This window comes from Adiantum capillus-veneris, chromosome 11 (genome assembly GCF_014529385.1).
Source record: "Adiantum capillus-veneris isolate H3 chromosome 11, ASM1452938v2, whole genome shotgun sequence".
In the NCBI taxonomy this organism is placed as follows: Eukaryota; Viridiplantae; Streptophyta; class Polypodiopsida; order Polypodiales; family Pteridaceae; genus Adiantum; species Adiantum capillus-veneris.
In genome coordinates, this window is record NC_140941.1 from 70,803,310 (window position 1) to 70,817,417 (window position 14,108).

The 14,108-nt window shown below is 41.1% G+C and overlaps 1 pseudogene; it reads right to left on the minus strand.

Moving 5' to 3' along the window:
* Nucleotides 1–923: 923 nt before the first annotated feature.
* LOC147447427 (uncharacterized) overlaps nucleotides 924–14,108 on the minus strand; it is a 43,893-nt pseudogene continuing 30,708 nt past the window's right edge.

Consider the following 14,108-nt stretch of genomic DNA (forward strand, 5'->3'; position numbering starts at 1 on the left):
GTATTGCAATTGAGATTATGAAGGTATATAATTATATTTTTTTACTTTGATTATCATGTTTAATTGGTTGCACGAGTATGTTCTTTTGGCTATTTTGTAGGCGATGCAGAAATCAATGTGTGAAACAGGATCTGTGCAAAGTGTCATGATAGAAATCTAACCTTTACGGATCGCTTAGAGATCACGTTCTTATCTTATTCTCGCAGGTATACTTGGTGCGAAAATCGAGTTGATTGGACGTCTTAAAAAAAACGACTATTTTGAGAAGCCGCATGTTTTTTGAGGAAAAGAAGGATTAAAGAACGACGGATGGTGCGTTTGGGGATCATTCACCGATCTCTCTTCTGCGAGTGTGAGTGCGAGTGCGAGTGTGAGTGCGAGTGCGAGTGTGAGTGCGAGTGAGAGTGAGAGTGCGAGTGCGAGTGCGAGTGAGACGCTGCATGGAAGCGAACTAAAGCTCGGGGGTGGTCGGGAGGTTCGAGCTCCGTACAATGGAGTGCGCCCATTTATTTTATTGCTCCTCTGTTGTATCAAACACTATCAATACAAAGATCTCTTTCTCTACCTTCACTGCCTATCTCTATTATTTGGTTCCTGTGACACTAAGGGTGGGCACATTTGTCGTTTAGCATTGACAATTACTTGATTGCGGCCACTGTACATGCACATATCGCTACTTCCACACAAATGTGCAAAGCATAAGATATCGTAGGGGTATTTGCATTGGAGCATATAAACACCCACTACCTCATTGTCAGGAAATCCCAAGCCACAGGAGCGGCACAAACGTCTTTGATGATGAGACAACTTGATCTATGATTGTCTGACATGGGAAATGGATGAATTGTGTACAGATGATTTTGCCCCAGAATTTTAAGTATGTCTCTGCATAACTCCAGGTTGCGAACATCTGGGTCAAGCAGTTATTGCACCCTATCCCTCTCTGCGTGACAAGTTGTCACAAGCTTCTCATAGTCAAGAATCTCTAAAGCTCCTAGATGCTGTAAAACTTCCTTTCTAGGTTTAATGTCAGCACGGAGTCTTATGATTTCTTCCGTGTTTGCAGTTTCACTCGCTGCCTCTATTGCTTCCAATTGGCATTGAGAATTTTCTAGTTTCTTTTGAAATACAGTGAGGCGGTCCGGGGCAGGCAACAAGAAGAGTAACCTCTAGACACCCTTCAAGGCTCCCGTGCTGCTCAATGGGGCTGGGGCACAACACAACACAACCCAAAACAACAAACCCCCAGCCAAATCCCAACTACACAAGGGGCACCACCTAGTTTAAGAGCGAACTAGGACGCAAAAGAGGAGAATCGTTAGAGCAACCCACAAACAAGCAAGGAATTTACACTAACCCTAACACCAATGGAACACTCTCACACACTAAAACACGAGAGAGAGAGAGAGAGAGAGAGAGAGAGAGAGAGAGATAGTGCTCGAGCTGCTTTGAAACGTATCGGCAATGATCAAGCAAACACAACTATATATTTAAGAAAGAGAGAGAAAGGGGGAGGGGGTGCTTGTTGCATTAATACCGTCTTACAAATCTGTCATGACAAATCAAAGTGAAATTAGTATTTGTTCAACATAGCTTGCGTAAATTTCACCACAACACATCACAAGAAAAGCCACCCCAATCATTGTCTTAAAGCCAGGGGAGTCCTCTCCACCCTGTCGCCCTCTTACAGTATGTGGGATTTATGGCTAGATTGATGACAACACCAGAGACAAGCTATCAAGAACTTAACAAAAAACACCAAGACACTTACGCATCATTGTTGTCCATTATTTCACGTTGGAAGGGAGACAAAGTATCCAAGCTTAGTCCAAATCCACCCTCCTTGATTTAGCAAATGTTGGGCTTACACTAGTAGGAGAAATGATAGATTTCCTACTCTCAATTGAATGAACACTCTCTCTCTTACAAATGGCATAGAGTTCCCTTGCTAATCCCCTATTACAACACATGCACATGCATAAGACAATGAGCTTCCACTCAAGAGCTCCTTCTAGAGAGGTTGAGCTTGGCTTCTCAAGCTATAGCATAGTGCTCCTGCTTATGGCTCCCCTTTTGTGCTAGCTACACCCTCCTTTTATAGCAATTTTGAAGGCTAGGGTTACTCCTCTAACCATGGTTGGGTTAGATTTTCAGCCATTTATCTAATTTCTTTTGCTTGGAATTATCAAGAAGTTGGTGGGGAAAGAGAGAGGAGAGAAATGGAGGTGATAGGACTTTTCATAGTGGGTTAGTGTTAGTAGAGTTAGTATTAATTTACAAATGGAATTGGATATTTACAATGGGAGTATCCATGTAGGATACAAATAAGGAAGAAAAACTCTTAAGAGGTAAGAAAAGGTGGATTTCTTACAAGGTTGATGCTCCAAGTGTCTTGAGTAGGGCCAATTTTGACGCTTGTTGACGGTCCACTAGCTTTGACGGTACATTTTTTCTCCATTCTTGACCTTCCTTGAGAGACAAGGTAATTGAAGCTGAGTAATCAACCACCATGATGCTGTCTTTTAAGAGAAGAAGCTGAATTTTGTGGTTTTTTGATAGATATGGGTAATTTGGAGGAGGAAAAATGAGACTAGGTGGTCAATTTTGGAATGGAATTGTGTGTGGGAGGTATGAGTTCACCATGGTTTCTCTTATTATTCAAGGTTGAGGAGAAGGTGAGTAGTGTGCAGAGAGGAGTGGTGAGAGGGATGGGGATAATGAGTGGAGAAGTGTGTGTGAAAGAAGAAAATGATAAAGTGGAAGAGAGAGTGTGGCTGCATAGCATGGGAAAACTGGGGTCCACTAAACAATTCATAGCTTACAAGTCGTAGCTCAAAAAAATATGAAAAAATTTGAGACAAAAGTTCAGCCCACGAGCTACAACTTTTGTTTGTATCACCTTTTCAAATTCGGAGAGCAAGTGAACTTTAAAAATTCAGCAAAACCGACCGTTTTTTTCCACTGCAAAGGTCCTTGTGGGGTCCTTCTTTGGATGATTCTTTTGAATACCTCCAAGAGTGAGCCCTCCATAGTGCATGTATGCATGCCACCTACCCTTGACCTTATTTGGTAGGTCTATAATTGAAGATATTGTTGAGATTAGGATATAAGTGAATAGTACAATTAAGAAAATCAAATATTGAGGGGTCTAAAAAATATGTACATGTCAAATATAAATAATATAAGTGGAAAAAAATATAAAGGGGTCAAAAAAATCTCTCTCATTATGAGGCTACCATAAAAAGATAAATATTTTTGGTGTTCTAATTTTTTAGAAAAAAACAAAATAGATGTAGGAAGGGAAAGATCAAAATAGTGAAAAAATATACACATAAATAAAACTAGTTTTTTTGGATTTTTGTTGGGGTGGAGTTACACCAAATATAAGAGAAGCTTACATGAAAATATTTCTATATGGAATAAAGAGTATGAAAAATGGCAAGAAAAAATTGTGGTAATGGTGAGGCAATGTACAGAGTATAAATAACACACACCTAGGTAGAAATATTTAAATAAATATCAAAATAATTATAAAAAAATCTTTTATTTAGGCCCTATATATAAAGAAATATTTACATACGCATGGGCCATAATATACTTATATTTATTTATTTATTTATTTATTTTTGGCTCAACTAGCCCAATGACTAGCTAATTGAGGGTTTTTTAAGAAGATATGGGAAAAGTCCCGTGACTCACGCACGCCTATGTACAGTGAAATGGTAGGGATAGCCACAGTGTTTGGGTGATTTTGGTAGGGTGAGGTAACTCACTGTGGTAACTACAAAGAGCCGAAAAACGGCTATCATTAGCCCTCCCCCTGGATGATGGTATATTCATGTACCATCATAGAGCATCTTTTCCAAAGAGAGTGCTTCAGAGTCCTTGACAAGATCTTCATTGTTTGGCCCCTCAGAATTTTGGCTAGAGTTACACTCTTGCTTCATGTAACAATACTTACATGAGACAGTGGCCTTTTGACAGATCTTTGGTAGATCCTTTGGTAGAAGGCGACTCAAATAGGGCTTCAAGCGATACCCGTTTACTTTCCTGGAGTGCTCTTTACCATTCAAGTCCATAAGCTGATAGTAACTTGAATTGAAAGCCTTCTTGACTATATATGGCCTTGCCATCTAGTTTCAAACTTGGCATCAAAACGATTATCCAGTCGATTGTCATACCTTAGCACCAGATCTCCTTCATTGATGCCTTTGTCCTTTAGTTTCTTGTCAAGCTTCTCCTTCGCCTGCGTAGCTTTTCTCTTGTAGCACTCGTATGCTGCCTCTCTTTTCCACTCAAGCTCAGCTAAGGTAAGAAGTCGATCCATCCATGCTTCTTGATCATCTTGTGCTGATTTGTCATGAAGTCGCATTGTTGGAATGTTTAGTTCAATTGGCTGTAAAGCCTCTTGACCATAGACCAAGTGAAATGGTGTGAACTCTGTGGCTTCCCTATATGTGGTTCGATACGCCCACAAGGCACCATCCAAGAAGTCATCCCACAACTTTGTCTTGTTTTTCACCATCTTTCTAATCATGCCTGCAATGACACCATTAGCTTTTTCTACCAAACCATTTGATTGGGGATAGTAGGGTGTACTGTGACGATGTAGAATGTGAAGTACTTCACAGACTTCTGTGAGCAAGCCCTTCCTAAACCCTAGACCATTATCAGAAACAATCTCCAAAGGTGTGCCAAATCTGCAACAAATGTGATTGTACACAAACTTGCTAACTGTCCTCTCATTCACTCTTGCCACACTTTGAGCTTCCACCCACCTAGTCATATAGTCTATAGCCACTAGAATGTAGAGTTTACCATTTTTTGTCCTAGGCAGAGGACCCATGGCATCAATGCCCCACTTTTCAAAGGGTCCATTTGCAATCACTATTTGCCTCGGGCCATGCACCAACCTTCTATTTCCATTTATCTGACAATTGTGACAGTTTTTACACCAATGTTGAACATCCACATGCAAGCTTGGCCAAACATACCTCGCAAGCAAAATCTTCTTCACAGTTAATTCTTGGGCAAAATGACCACCACATGCTTCTTCGTGCAAACCTTTTAGAATGGCTGGAATTTCCTCAATAGTTGGTACTCTTCTGCATACTTGATCCCTCCCTCTTTGATAGAGGGAGCCTTCTAGGAAGAGATATGCGCTTGCCTTCTTCATGAGTCTCCTCTTCTGAGCCTTCGTGAAGTCTTGTGGAAACTCACCCTCCAAAATGTAGCCGATAATGGGAGCCAATGACTCCAATCCCTGGTATCTCGGTTGCTTGACAGCTGCTGCCACCATGATGACCTGCACTTCTCTCTCAACACATGTAACTACTTCCTGTGCAAGTAAATCAGCATCTTCATTTTGTTTCCTAGGAATATGATATAATTGCACCTCCTCAAATTGATTAAATAGCCTACGGATGGTATGAACTTTGGCCCTTAGTCTTTCATTTTTGCATGCCCAAATGCCTAAAATCTGCTTCACAATGAGAAGTGCATCGCCTTTTACCATGAGACGTTGTATACCATGGCCAATGCATATTTTTAAACCATGAAGTAGTGTGTCATATTCTGCTTCATTGTTGCTAGCTGAACTTGGTAGATTGAACTTCTCTTTCATGACCACCTCTCCACTTGGGTTGAGCAACACTAGCCCTCCCCCTGCTTTTCCTGTGGCTCGACGAAAAGCTCCATCAAAGAACAAGGTAAAAGCATTAGGAATACTTTTTGGTGGTGGTAATGGTAGGGTCTTTACTTCAGGCACCTTAATCTCCTTTTCATGCACCCTATAAGTGAGAATCCCTGCCAATTGTGCACGCACACTATCTTCTACCTTGAAGGAGTATTGAAACTCTTGCAACTCCATAATCCACTTTGAGATCCTAGTACTAAGATTCATTTGAGATGACACCCAAGGGAACAAATTCTCTGCAATGAGAATTACAAAAGGTTTTGGTAGCAGGTAGGATCTAAACTTTCTCACCGCAAACATGAGAGAAAGCATCATGAGTTCTGCTTCTGTGTAGTCTCTCTCCAAAGCATTCATGACCCTACTAACAAAGTAGATGGGTCGCATCCTTGTACTGTGGGGATCTTGTTGTAACAACACAGCACAAATTGTTTCCCTTCCAACACTAGAACTAACAAAGAATGTGTACTCCCAACAAGGAGGCATGAGTGTTGGTAATGATAGCCGTTTTTCGGCTCTCTGTAATTGCCATAGTGAGTTACCTCACCCTACCAAAATCACCCAAACACTGTGGCTATCCCTACCATTTCACTATATATAGGCGTGTGTGAGTTAGGGAACTTTCCCCATATTTTCTTAAAAACCCTCAGCTAGCTAGTCACTGGGCTAGGTGAGCCAAAATAAAAAATAAAAAAAAAATAAAAAAATAAAAGTATATTATGGCCTCTTTGTGTGTAAATATTTCATTGTATATATGGCCTAAATATAGGGATTTTTTATAATTATTTTGGTATTTTATTTAAATATTTCTACTTAGGTGTGTGTTTTATTAAACCTATGTACACCTTCTTTCATCCTCTTACACCATAATTATATTTTTTGCCAATATGTACATACTCTAACCTCATATTTTTCTTTTATACAAATCACTCCCACATTTTCACCCTCACCCTCGTGAAAACAAAAAATTGATTTCTACTCATTGGTTACTTTTATTATATTATTTACTTGCATACCTTTTCCTCTTTCACCCAAAATAATTCAAGGAGGGACCATATCATATGATTCCAATAATTCAAGGAGGGACCATATCATATGATTCCAATATCTTTCCATATCCATAACTCCTCCATATTTTTATTATTATTTTTACTCATTATTCTAACACCATGTGCTCATTGAGCTAAAGTCCATGAATAGTCCATACACTAGTCCCACCATGTATATATTTCTTATCTCACCAATAATCCTCCTCCATGCATGGGTCAAGGGTGACTTGAATGCTTTGTATTATAATATGACAAAGGAGGGGCTCACTCTTGGATGCATTGTACAAATTCAACAAAGGAGGGGGCCACTAAAAGACTTTTGCAGGCATAAAAAACAGGCTTTTTGGTGAGAATTTTGGCACCTATCTCCACTCCGAATTTGGAGCGGTGGTCAAAAGAGAAAATGTATCCCACACTCTGAATAATCACCTCAAATTTTTTCATGATTTTTGGAGCTACCAGAGGTGAGCTATGATTTTTTGAGTGGACCCCAGTCTGCCCACTTTTCTCACAAGTAGCCCTTAGTCTTCTCTCACCCTTCCACACACCTACTCACTCTTACACATCCCTCCCTCTCCTTCCCTCACTCAAACCTGCAATTTCCATGGCTTCTCCCACCCTCTTCACCATTACCCTTCTCTCTCATCCCTATAGTTCTTTTATGAACCTCTACATACATACACCCTCTCCATGTCTCTCTCTATTGCTTCTATGTTACAATTTCATTTACCTCTCCTAAAATATCTAGAATTCAGCATCTTAACCATGATAACTTTTGCAAATTGAGGATTTTTCATCAACAAATCCTCTTTTCATCGTGGTGGTCAACCATGGCGGCGGCGTAAAGAAGCGAAGAAGAAGAAGAAGACCAGCGATCATTTTTTCCACAATCTACACAAGGGTGAGTTCAAGCTTCTTCAAAGCTTCACCATCTCAATGATTCTCTTTTAATTCACCCCTCTTCCTTCATCAAATCAACTCACTCTACCCATTGTAAATGTAACATTAACTTTCTAGTGATTACTAACGACTAACATACTAACACAAAATAGCATTGACCTAATCATAAAAGACACCTCACCTCAAGACATGTATAGTAACTCTCTCTCTCTCTCTCTCTCTCTCTCTCTCTCTCTCTCTCCTTCCTTAAAACTTACTTTCACCTTATCTACCATCAATAATGCTCTCTTTTGAGCCCACACCCATGACTCAAGCAGACAAAGAAGGCCCGCAATGTTTTGATATTCAAAAAAATCATAATCCTGATTTGTTAGCTTGTAAATTAGGATTTCCAATAATCTTAATATGGGGTCTCCAACCTATAAATAGGCCCCTCTCCTTCTTGTAAAACAACCTCCAACATCTCACATAGCACCCCAACACTCTATGCGTGAGGAGAGACTTAGGTGTAGCAACCACTTGTGAGCTTCACTCTTGGTGTGAGAGAAGCCTTCAAGCTACACATTGCAAGTGAGAGAGTGTGAGTTCCACAAATCTCAAAACCACTATTGTACATGCTCCTTCATCATCAATAAATTGAGGTTTGGTGCATCAAAGGCGTGATTCGACGTTTAAATCTTCGTCCTTCCATTTGTGCAATACGGTTTGGTGAATTCAAGGTGACTTGTGTATTTTGAGTTTTATCGGTTGATCTTGATTTTAGAAAGTGTTTTAGTGTGTTTTTCATTGCCAGTTTTGTGTCCATTGTAAGAGGGTATTGTGGTGAGAGGTCTCCCACACCCTAAGACAGTGTGTGTGTGTTTTGGCAATGATTAGCAATCACTAAGCATTGAGTGATTTTTGTACAAGTTCTACGATAGCATCATAACGAACCATCTTCATTTGCAAGTCACAAATAAGGTATTACCCAAGATCCTTTTCTCTCTCTCTTCCCTTTGCTCTAGCTCTCTCTGGTCCAGTTTGTGTGTGTCTTGGTGTGAGGTTGTTTGTGTGTTTTGTGTGGTGCATCTTCTTGGTTGTGCCAAAATCTCTCTTGCGTCCTAGTTCGCATACCATAACTAGGTGGTGCCCCTATCTTGTTTGGGTTTGGCTGTAGGTTTGTTGTTGTGTTGTGCTTGTGGTTGCCCCAGCCCCAATTGAGCAGCACGGGAGCCTTGAGGGGTGTTTAGAGGTCGCCTCTCTTGTTGCCCGCCCCGGACCGCCTCAATTTTGGTGCCCCCACTGAGGAAAGGCTTGTGTATGTTTTGTGTAGGCTCAACCTTTAGCATAATCAAGTAGCTTGCATGAATCACGAGAATTTGTATGATCCCTTCATTCCCATTGCAAGGCAAAAGGTACACATAATTGTTAGTACTAAGTTGCAATTTCAACGTGTAATTCGTAGAATTTTAGGTCCTCTTAGGTTGGCAGAGATAAACGCATCAGTAAATCCTTTTATTTTGCCTCTCATTAGGTACGACCTTAGTTTGGACGTCTATATTTTTGTTTTGTTTTAAGCATAAGGTCATGCATGGACAATGGATAATGGCCCAAGAATAGAGGTTTTCCCCTTTCATTTCACTCCACACATTAGAATAAACATTGCAATTAGTAGAAAATTCCATTTTCAACAACGTATGGTGTTCATGTTTGGTGCCCAAAGAGTAGGAGAAATTCTCGCGTCACCAAACCCTGTCATCCTACCTCTCATTGATTATCATAGGTCATTTGATGTGAATATTTTTATTTTGTTGTAGAATAGATTGCAATTTAGAGAATATTATTGTGTAGATCTTTTAAAGAAAGAAAAAACAAAACGCGTCACTTTGAAATCAATTCAATGGAGAACCAACGCCAAATGTCTGGATATCCTCTTTTCTTTGGAGAGCCTGGAGAGGATGCAGAATTATTTTTGGCAAATTTCAAGATGTCTTGTCGTATCAAGAGGATAGTAACTGATCAAGAACGTGTAGAAATGTTTGAGGTAGTCCTTAGGAAAGATGCTAGCACTTGGTTTGACTCTTTGCCTTAGGAAGTTAAAGAAAATTACATGGAAGTTGTCAATCATTTCAAGAGATACTTCTTTGATCCCCAAAACACTCAAAAGCTATGGCAAGACATTGTTTCTCATAAGCAAAAAGACTTAGATGACTACTACTTGTACAAGCAAGAGTTCCTACGTCTTTGGGCTCTATGGATACGAAATGTTGCTAACCCTGGTGATGGTGCAGAATTTCTAAAGAAGGAGAGGTTCATAGCCGGACTCTTTCCTGACCTTAAGGTAAAAGTTGAGACGGGTGCACCTGCTACCTTTGATGCAGCTGAAACTAGGGCTGCTGAGAAATATAGGAAACTCAAGTGCTTAAGGGGGGAGGTTCCAATAGAAGGTCTTAGACCCAAAGGTAAGTCACAAGCATCAACATCTAAGGAGCTTCCTGAGGTAACCGTTGAAGTGATTGAGAAGTTAAATGAATCCTTAAGCAGCCTGTCAATTCACCTTGCACAAGCCGTAGGTCCAAAGGGACAAGCAAAGAAGTCTGAAGAGCGAGACCCACGACCTAGGAGAGTCTTGCAATGTTGGAATTGCGGAGAGTCTGGACATGGGATGTATAATTGTCCTTGGCCCCGTGGAGAGCCAGGGAGACCTAACTTGAATTACCCAGTGATGAATGCAGGTGAAGGAACTGGTCAACAACCAAGGCTTCTACAAAGACCAAATGGACCAAGACCACCTCCACAAGGGATAGAAGGAGTTCCACCTTTGTCAGATCCAAATGTGCATGTGGTAGAGGTGAAAAACTCAAATGAGGTTGACATGGAAGCAAATGGCATTAAGCGTGGCCGAGGAAAAGGTAAAGAGAAAGAAGGAGTCACATCACAGAGTGACCATGGACAAGGCAAGAAGGCAAAGGAGACCAAGGAAGCTAAGAGGACTCGACGTCATATCAATCTCCAAGACTTCCCTCTTGGACATGGTATGGCTCCATACAACCTGTTGGAAGACATGCGAGGTAAGGGTCCTGATATCTCGTGGCTTCAGTTTCTTGCATTATGCCCACAAGTTAGGAGGGATTTAACAAAGGCAGTTAGCACTAGGAGAAAGGTAAAAGAGAGTTTTCCTGTTGTAAAAATTGCACAAGCTGAAATGAATGAGGACATTACACCGGTGCTAGACCGTTACATCAAAGGAAGATTGGTTAGGAAAGGTCTAGTGGATGGGGGTGCACAAATTTGCATCATGATAGAGGGACTCATGCAAAGACTAGGCATGCACATCCATGAGACACCTGAAATCAAAGTCAAGATGGCAAACAATAGCAAGGCTAGGTGTGTAGGCATTTGTAAAAATGTCTTTGTAGAGGCCTTTGGCATTAAGAAAGCAGTGGATTTTTATGTTATGTCGACCAAGGGAAGTGGTTACCCATTTATCCTAGGAAGACCATGGCTAATGAAAATGCGAGCTTTGCAGGATTGGGAGAGTGGAAAGCTAATTTGCAGGAATGACAATCACAAGAAGGTTGTCTTTGACATGAAGGAGCAACGCCAAGAGGAGCTCCATGAAGAATCATCTCGAAGTGAGACGGAAGAAGATTGGACTGAAAACACTTCAGAAGAAGAAAGTAGCGGCAGCATTACTGAAGAGGAGTCTTCCATCGAAGTCATGGGGGTAAGGTTTAAGCCAAACAACCAGGAGACCTCTTCTCGAGGTTTGGAAGAGGTAGATTCCCAAGAGAACCAAAAGGTGGAAGATGAAGGAATGTTAGAAGGTATGTTGTCTACAACACTTACAAAGGATGAAAGAGAGGAGTTCAAATGTGTGCTAAGGAAATTTCCGAGGCTTTTTGCTAAAGACTACACCGATGTGCGTGGAGTAGATGTTGTTCAACACAAGATTGAGTTGAAGCCAGAGGCCATACCTAAGGCTCAGAAGCTACGAAGGCTAGGAGTCATCAAGGAACAGGCTTTACTCAAGGAGGTAAGAAAGCTTCTAGCAGCAGGTTTCATTTATCCAGTGGAGAATTCAGAGTGGGTCTCTCCCGTTGTTGTCACTCCTAAGAAAAACGGAAAGTGGAGGGTGTGTGTGGATTACCGTCCACTCAATGAGGCAACAAAAAGAGATCACTTTCCCCTCCCATTTCAAGATGAGATACTAAATGAGGTAGCTGGTCATAAGAAGTACACTGTGTGTGATGGCTACTCAGGTTACTTTCAAATAGGGATGGCACTGGAGGATCAATTGAAAACAACCTTTATCACTCCTTGGGGTTGTTATGCTTTTAGAGTCATGCCATTTGGTCTGACAAATGCTTCTGCAACTTTCCAACGCTTCATGAACATGGTGTTTCAAGCATTCTTTGGAAAGTCCATTAGGGTTTTTATTGATGATTTTTGCATTTATAGCTCAAAATCATTGCATCTACAAAGGGTAGAAGAAGGTTTAAAGAAGCTCTATGACATGGGAGGTCAACTCAACCCCGACAAGTGTCACATAGCTGAGGATGAAGTGATCTTGCTTGGTCACAAGGTTTCCTATAAAGGCATTGAGGTGGATCCTTCAAAGGCAAAGGCTCTTATTGAGCTCCCATCACCGAAGAGTCTTAACGAGGTCATCTCTTTCATTCAAAAGGTGAAGTATATGTCACGCTTCATTCACTTAGCCTCGGAGTTGCTTCATCCTTTGCAAAAGTTGACACAACAAGTAGAATTTGCATGGTCTGATGAGCTTGAAGAGTATTTTTGTAACATTAAAGTCATTTTGTCAGAGCTACCAACACTCATGCCTCCTTGTTGGGAGTACACATTCTTTGTTAGCTCTAGTGTTGGAAGGGAAACAATTGGTGCTGTGTTGCTACAACAAGATCCCCACAGTACAAGGATGCGACCCATCTACTTTGCTAGTAGGGTCATGAATGCTTTGGAGAGAGACTACACAGAAGCAGAACTCATGATGCTTTCTCTCATGTTTGCGGTGAGAAAGTTTAGATCCTACTTACTACCAAAACGTTTTGTAATTCTCACTGCAGAAAATTTGTTCCCTTGGGTGTCATCTCAAATGAATCTTAGTACTAGGATCTCAAAGTGGATTATGGAGTTGCAAGAGTTCCAATACTCTTTCAAGGTAGAAGATAGTGTGCGTGCACAATTGGCAGGGATTCTCACTTATAGGGTACATGAGAAGGAAATTAAGGTGCCTCAAGTAAAGACCCTACCATTGCCACCACCAACAAGTATTCCCAATGCTTTTACCTTGTTCTTTGATGGAGCTTTTCGACGAGCCACAGGAAAAGCAGGGGGAGGGCTAGTGTTGCTCAACCCAAGTGGAGAGGTGGTCATGAAAGAGAAGGTCAATCTACCAGGTTCAACTAGCAACAATGAAGCAGAATACGACACACTACTTCATGGTTTGAAGATGTGCATTGGCCAAGGGATAAAACGTCTCATGGTAAAGGGAGATGCACTTCTCATTGTTAAACAGATTTTAGGCATTTGGGCATGCAAGAATGAAAGCTTAAGGACAAAAGTTCATGCCATTCGTAAGATGTTTAATCAGTTTGAAGAAGTGCAACTATATCATATTCCGAGGAAACAAAATGAAGATGCCGATTTACTTGCACAACAAGCAGTTACATGTGTTGAGAGAGAAGTGCAGGTCATCATGGTGGCAACAGCTGTCAAGCAACCGAGACACCAGGGATTGGAGTCATTGGCTCCCATTATTGGCTACATTTTGGAGGGTGAGTTTCCACAAGACTTCACGAAGGCTCAGAAGAGGAGACTTATGAAGAAGGTAAGTTTCTATCTCTTCCTAGAAGGCTCCCTCTATCAAAGAGGGAAAGATCAAGTGTGCAGAAGAGTACCAACTATCAAGGAAATTCCAGCCATTCTAAAAGGTTTGCATGAAGAGGCATGTGGTGGTCATTTTTCCCAAGAATCAACTGTGAAGAAGATTTTGCTTGCGGGGTATGTTTGGCCAAGCTTGCATGTGGATGTTCAACATCGGTGTAAAAGCTGTCACAATTGTCAGATAAATGGAAATAGAAGGTTGGTGCATGCCCCGAGGCAAATAGTGCTTGCAAATGGACCCTTTGAAAAGTGGGGCATTGATGCTATGGGTCCTCTTCCTAGGACAAAAAATGGTAAACTCTACATTCTAGTGGCTGTAGACTATATGACTAGGTGGGTGGAAGCTCAAAGTGTGGCAAGAGTGAATGAGAGGACAGTTAGCAAGTTTGTGTACACTCACATTTGTTGCAGATTTGGTACACCTTTGGAGATTGTTTCTGATAATGGTCCAGGGTTTAGGAAGGGCTTGCTCACAGAAGTTTGTGAAGAGCTTCACATTCTACATCGTCATAGCACACCATACTACCCACAGTCAAATGGTTTGGTGGAGAAGGCTAATGGTGTCATTGCAGGAATCATTAGAA